The sequence below is a fragment of the Equus caballus genome, chromosome 18 (assembly GCF_041296265.1).
Source record: "Equus caballus isolate H_3958 breed thoroughbred chromosome 18, TB-T2T, whole genome shotgun sequence".
In the NCBI taxonomy this organism is placed as follows: domain Eukaryota; kingdom Metazoa; phylum Chordata; class Mammalia; order Perissodactyla; family Equidae; genus Equus; species Equus caballus.
In genome coordinates, this window is record NC_091701.1 from 17,660,608 (window position 1) to 17,667,377 (window position 6,770).

Sequence of the window (6,770 nt, forward strand, 5' to 3'; positions counted from 1 at the left end):
TCAAGGCTCACCCCAGAAGCCCCACCATGAGGACATTCTGACTACTTCATTCCTTTTGCTGGGAACCCTGTCGGCACACAGCCTCAGAGTCAGACCATTCATTCATCCAGCGCTTCAATAAACACTCAGTAAGCCCTTGCCACGTGCTAGAGATTCTGTGTAAAAGGTCACAGTTCTTACCATTAAGGAGCAAGCAGGGCAGGCAGATGAAGATAATAGCAATTTGATGGTCATGGTAAGACTAGGGTGCTCTGGAGTCCCAGAGGAGGGTCATAAGCCTAGATCTAGAGTTCTGACTTTGAAATGATCTACTCCATTTGAAAAGGGAAAAGAAGTCTTCATTTGACATGGGAAAATAAGACCCTATGATCGTCCATGATGTGAGGTCACAGACTGGGAGTTGTGAGAGGGGGCAAGCAGACGTGGGTAGGGGTGGGGGTCTCTGAACCACCCTTTAGGAAACTTATTTCCATGCTGGTGGTATTGTTAGTGGCTTTTAAAGTGTCTACGTCTTCTCTCTACAGCTAGACTTTAAGCTCTATGTGGGCAGGACTACATCTCATGCTTCCTCTCTCTTCCCCATGGCACTTAAATTACTGATGACTCCTGGTGAGTCCCCAGTAAGCACTAACTGAGTCTATGTGTAATTATGCCCAAAGGAGAGGCTTCACTTTGCCTAAATGGCCTAAGATCCTTCTCTTGCACAATTAACTTCCTTTCCTTGCACATCTACAGACCAATAATATGAGTCCTCCAAAAACCAGTCAGTAATCAGGACAGCACATTCTATGAATCACTCAGAATGACCGTGGAGACAAAGGGCACTTCTTTACCTGGACACGGGTCCTATGATCCTTTTCATTAATTGGGCCTGATGGTGAAATGACCGACACAGCAAACTCCAGAATGTGAGGATGAAAGGCTCAGGCTCGTCAGTAAATCACTGTAGTGGAAGAAACTGGGATCTTTTTGTTTTACCCAGTTACCAAATTGTCTCCTTCACAGCTGGTCATAAAAGAAACTGAATGATCTTCCCTTTGCTAAACTATCCCTTTAAAATAAAACTGACTTGGGACAACTGGATAGCAAAATTTTAAAAAAGGACAAAAAATCCAAACTACATGGGTATTGAAGAAACCTGAGGGTTTTTTTGTTTGTTTGTTTTTTTATTAAATAACTTTGGAATGGGGAAGGGCTTGTCATGAAACAAAAGATTGATTAATGACCATATGAAAATGAAATCTTCTACACTGCAAAGAATATCATAAGTGACATCACAAGCAAATGAAAAACTGGAAACAACATTTACAGTTTGTATCACAAGCAAAGGAATAATCTCCCTAAAATTTAGAAAGCTCTTACAAACTGAGATGAAAAAGACTAAAAACCCAATAGAAAATTGGGCAAAGGTCACTAACAGATGATTCAGAGAGAGAGAAATACAAATGGTATTTAAATATGTTTAAATAAATGTTCTCAACCTCACTCTTAATAAGAGAAATCAAATTCAAGCCACAATGGAAAATCATTTCTCCTCTGTAAGATTGGCAGAACACAAAAGTTTGACCTCAAATTTGTTGATGAGGCTTTGGGAGACCAGGCATGTCAATCACTGCAGATGGCTGTGAAATGGTACAGCTCCTCTGAAGATGCAAGTCACTCTTTGACTCAACAGTCCAATTATGGGAATCTACTCCATAGACAACTAGTTAAATTAATTATGGCATGGCCACACAAGGTAGATGTGAAAAAAAAATGGGGAAGACTTTTACGTAACTGACCTGAAATGATCTTCAAGATACATTGTTAAGTGGAAGAAAACAAACAAAACAAGATGCAGAACAGTGTATATAGTATGCTTCCTTTCATATACAAATTATTTATTTGCTTTTGTTTGGTTTGTACAAAGGAAGACTGGAAGGATAAACAAGAAACCAACAAAAATGGTTAATCTATATGGGGCTAGGGGCACAGAGATAGGAGAGGAATTTCTGTGATCAAAACAATAATACCAAATTTTGAAAAACGACACCTGAGGAAAACTCTGAGAACCTCTCCAAATAGCAGAGACTGCTGAATACCAGAGCATGAAGCTTGACATCCAAATTATTACAGCATTTGTTCACAGTGAGAGAACATCAGGCCTGGGGGGATCCGGGAGAGATCTAGCTCGACACAGGCCGAAAGAGGGGAAGGAAGATATTTGCTCAGGATCACTAAGTAAGTTATGGTCCAAGAAGACACACACTTGCTTCAAGTTAGGTATTTGAGTCCTTCTGCACATCTCAAAGATTTCAAGGGCACTATGGTGCAATGAATGATGCTGGTATAGCTTTGGGTCTTCCCCAGAGGTATTGATCCTGTAGCCTTTCTTTTTATAGAATCCTTATCAAACTTAGGAAGCTACCTTGAGGTTTCTTGGGGAGGCAACATCCCAGGATGAAAAGGGCCAAGTGACATAGCATGGGATGGGCTAAACAAACAGAGAGAAAAGGGAGGTTTGAAAAAAAAAGTGAAAAAGATGATGGTGGAACAAAACACTCTTTATGATGCTTCTGAGGGCTCAGAAACACATAAGCAAGCTGATGGAGGGGAAGCTGGGAGCCAACAACTAACCTCCTCTGCCTGCACAAGATGGAAAGCTAGCATGGAAAGGATGGAAATAGCATGGAAAGGATGCTGTCTCCTCTTCTAATTAAATTCCTTAAAGAGTGGGCTGATTTACTCATTTATAATAAAATTCCTGGTCTAATTAAAAGCGGAACTTTCCCCTACCTGATCTAGCCTCACCATATTTCTGGTTCCCTCGTAATTGAATCTAAAAACAATGATGCTGAGGGATAGTCTGGGATATTGCTACCTATTGTGAAAATAAATAAGGAAGGAGGATGCTGCTAGCTTGTTGCACGGAAGTTTAAATCAGTTCTTTCCCACTTAGACGGAATTTTAACCCAGGTAAAGATAATGTGTTATTTCCCGTAAGGAAATTGCATAACCCTGGCTAATTTATGAAGGCGGTTTACCTTTCTGAGGCTTTAGCTTCACATCATGTTGGCCCACAGTTTGCAAGATCCCTGTGCTTCCCTCCCCTCCTCTGATATCCTCAACTTTAAATTCCAGGAATTGTTCTTTCTCTTGACCCACTTTACATAATACTACTCATATTGATTTAACACTCTGCACGTTGGAAGCCTTGTCCCACTGATTGTCATATCTGAGCTACTCCACAAGAGGGAGGCAAGGTGGGCATTGCGTGGCAGATGGAACGAAGGCGCAGAAAGGTTAACATTATGCATCCAGGATGACAAAGTCTTTTCACTGAGCCAGGGCTAGAACTCAGGCGTCCTAATTCCCAATTATGGGCATGTCCAACACATCCAACCAAATGGCCACGGCTTTTGGTTTCTGGGTTCTAAGAGGGTCATAGAGAACAGCCAGTTGTATGATTCACTGCATGATGCTTGACGTTTTTAGTGGCAAAACTCTTGGTTGCTGGCTAGGAAGGAACCCTGTGTTTTCCTGAGCTCATCGGCTTGGTTGTATAATATGTGTATATTTCTATGTTTTTGACTGGTTGAGGAGGGGCAGTTGGGATGGGAGAATGTTAGAAATGGTCTCTCTCTATCCTTGAAGTCTGAGAATAAAGCACTCTAAATAATCAGAATTTATCTCTCTCCTTTCCCTCTACACCTCAAAGGTTTACCCATTGCATTATCGTTTTGCACACTCTAATAATTGCTTCTAGAACATTTTTCCTGAATACTAAGCCCTTTCTTTTCCCCCCTTACCTCATTTCTTCAACAGAGCTCCTTCTATTGGCCCCAGCATTTTTATTCCTGAGATTTATGTTAATCTTCCTAGTCTTAACCATTCAGTGGGAAGAGTCCTGGCAAGGGGCCCTTCCCAAATGTCAGTATGTGCTTTTTAGCCAAATATGAAACTCTAAGGTCCCCAAGGAAACCCAAACACCTGTTGACTGTTTTTTCTTCACTTTTCATCTAATTGCAATTTACCTTCTTCAGTAGAACACTGTGAGGATTAACTGTCCTCGGGTTACTTTCAAGCCTGTAAAGGATTTCCGCCACCTCAGGGCACATGTTCTCTAAGAGAGACAGAAGTGAAATGCTAATAAGAGACTTAATGTGGAGCAGCCTCAAATAATCTGTGCTCTGTGTTACCACTTCAGACAGCCGGCATCTCCCTAACACACTCGGACAAAGGCACTGGGAACAAGATCAACAGCCAAGTGTGAAAGGCCCAGACAGGACCATGAACTTCCCTTTCAAAGCCCCTTGGAGGAAGTGAATCTTAACCACTAAAATAGGTGGCGGGGCCAGGCTTGGGGTGCCTGCGGGGCAGGCAGGGGGATTTGGCAGCTGTCATACTTTGGCACAAATATTTGACAGCTTGTCCCTCCCAGTGAACGTTTCCCATGCCTAAAGGTTAATCTCTTGGCTTCTTCTCAGCACTACTGACATTTTATGCAGGATAACACTGTTATTGGGGACTACCCTGCGCATTATAGGATGTTCAGCAGCATCCATGGGGTCTACACGTCAGATAGTAGTCCCCTCCACATCTGAGTTGTGACAACCCAACATGTCTGTAGACATTGCCAAATGTCCCCTGGGGGGCACAGTCATCCTGTTTGAGAGCCACAGGGCTAAAGGATCCGATGTGAACACTCAAGGTAGTACTTGGATGGTGGGCAAGCTCTGCAAAAAAGTCATCCTCTAACATACTTGTAAGGCTACCTGGAGGTCTGCCAGGTCACACCTTGTTCTGCTCCCCCTGCATGAGGCTGAGGGGACATACACATGTTCACAAATGAAACATCATCCAATTCATTGCTTATTAGTTTTAGATCTACTGCCTAGCTTTCTTTCAGCCCCTGGCAGCCAAAGATTGCTAATTTGCACAGCATTAAGTATCATTTGCTCCCCTGCCTATTTCACAACAACCAGAGATTTGTTTTTTACTTTGAAATTCTACTTGGCAAGCTCCTGTTCAAATGTTTCAGGCTATAACATGTTTGAATGAAGGAGGGGTAGCCCTGGGGGTGCTGTGGTATCGGTGGGGGGAGAATGCCCATCAAAGAGTGACAAACTCCAGCGGGGCATCTCTTCCCTCCAAAATGTCTCATTAGGGTCCCCAGACTTGGCCTCCATCTCCTCTGTATCCTGCAGTCCAATTTAATTGAGCGACGGCCTCGCCACGGCACACTGCTCTTTCGACAGGAGGGTAAACTCATTCTGTCCATCACGTCATTTGCTTTCTTAAGGGCCTCACACTATGCAGCTTAAATAATTAAATGCAGGTCACATCGCAGCCTCCCTTTTCAAGTCTGTCTGAGGGCACAGTGGGTTCTTTCTGATGGCTAGCTTTTGACCACGTGACTTTTAGAAGCTAGTGGGTTTTTTTGTTTGTTTTGTTGTGGTGCATGACACTTCTCCCCACTAAAAACCCCAAACCTCAACATAGCACAAATCCAATCAGAACAGCTGAAAGGGCTGTGGGTTTTCTGATGGTGGATGAATGGTGACAGAGAGAAATTTGAGACCCTGATTTCAGTAAGGGTCTCAGAGCAGCCCGCTTGTCATGGTCAGTACTTTCCATTTGTCATCCAGGAAAGTTGAATGCTAGAAGACAAATCCCTTGCATGTTATTGCATGAGGCCATTCACCTCAAGTTGGCATGAGCTTGTCAAAAATAAAGCAAATCTTTAAAATGACCTAATAAGAGAGAAGTTTCAGGAAGGACTAAAGATAACTCTTACCTGTAGTGTCCATTTTAAACAATAGATTTATCTGGGGGAACTTGGAGTGATTATAACGAGTTTGGATTGAGTATAACCCAATGTTGATTTTGCACATTACAGAAATTTGTCGTCTTTAAGTCATGTGCCAGATGAATGCTTTAAAATAGATGCAACTTTGTGTGAATTCTCTATAATATAGCAAAATCTGATTGCTCTATTAATAGTCAAAGTCCTTGGCCTTGGGAAGTCAGGGTGGCAGCATTTTTAAAATTCATCATCTCTGCATAATTAGTTGTGAATCTCTAAATATTCAAGCTGAAGAATTAACCAGGAACTGGAGCGTTATCCTTCAGTGTTCCTTTTAATATTGTTCCACAGTCATCACTTCCTCGTGTTTTTCTAATTACTGCAAAACCAACTGTTTTTAACTCAACTGCCCTGGCTCTTTGTAATTTGTTGAATGTAATCACCTTCAAACGAAGAAAATGAACTAATTGTCAGGAACCTGGAGCTTGACTAGACAAGCCTCATCTGGTGGCTGTGGGACGCCGACTGAAGATTTCCTTATTTGACCTGATTGTGCACTTTGAGGGTATGGGGCTCCAGGAGGGAGGGGCTGCTCTTGAAAGCAAGCTGAATAGTATGGCAATTTGTAGACCTTAATGGGTTTCAATTTGGAGAAGTAAATTTATGAAAATTAAAAAGAAAGAGGAATTCTGGTTCCTCACTCTGAGGAGCCAAAAGGAAGGCCATAGGCAGTAGAAAGCAACTGTTTAGGGTACTGGATGATCTCCTCTCTCAGATGATGTTTCAAGTCTTTACATCTGATTAGAGGCATCTAGGGAGCAGGGCTATGTCACTAACCTGTCCCCACCCCCAGTGTCCAGCAATGGCTGGGACACAGAGTAAGAGCTGAATAAACTAAAATGAACTAGTTTAGAAGTCAACTTTCTTATTCGCTTTTATTCTTTTCCCCAATCTTGTTCATCAACTAACCAATTCAACTTGGAGA

At 42.3% G+C, this 6,770-nt stretch overlaps 1 protein-coding gene across 20 annotated transcripts in view; it reads right to left on the bottom strand.

Moving 5' to 3' along the window:
- Positions 1 to 6,770, bottom strand: part of NCKAP5 (NCK associated protein 5) — a 918,003-nt gene that overhangs the window by 39,153 nt on the left and 872,080 nt on the right. The gene's annotated exons all lie outside the window — the stretch shown is intronic.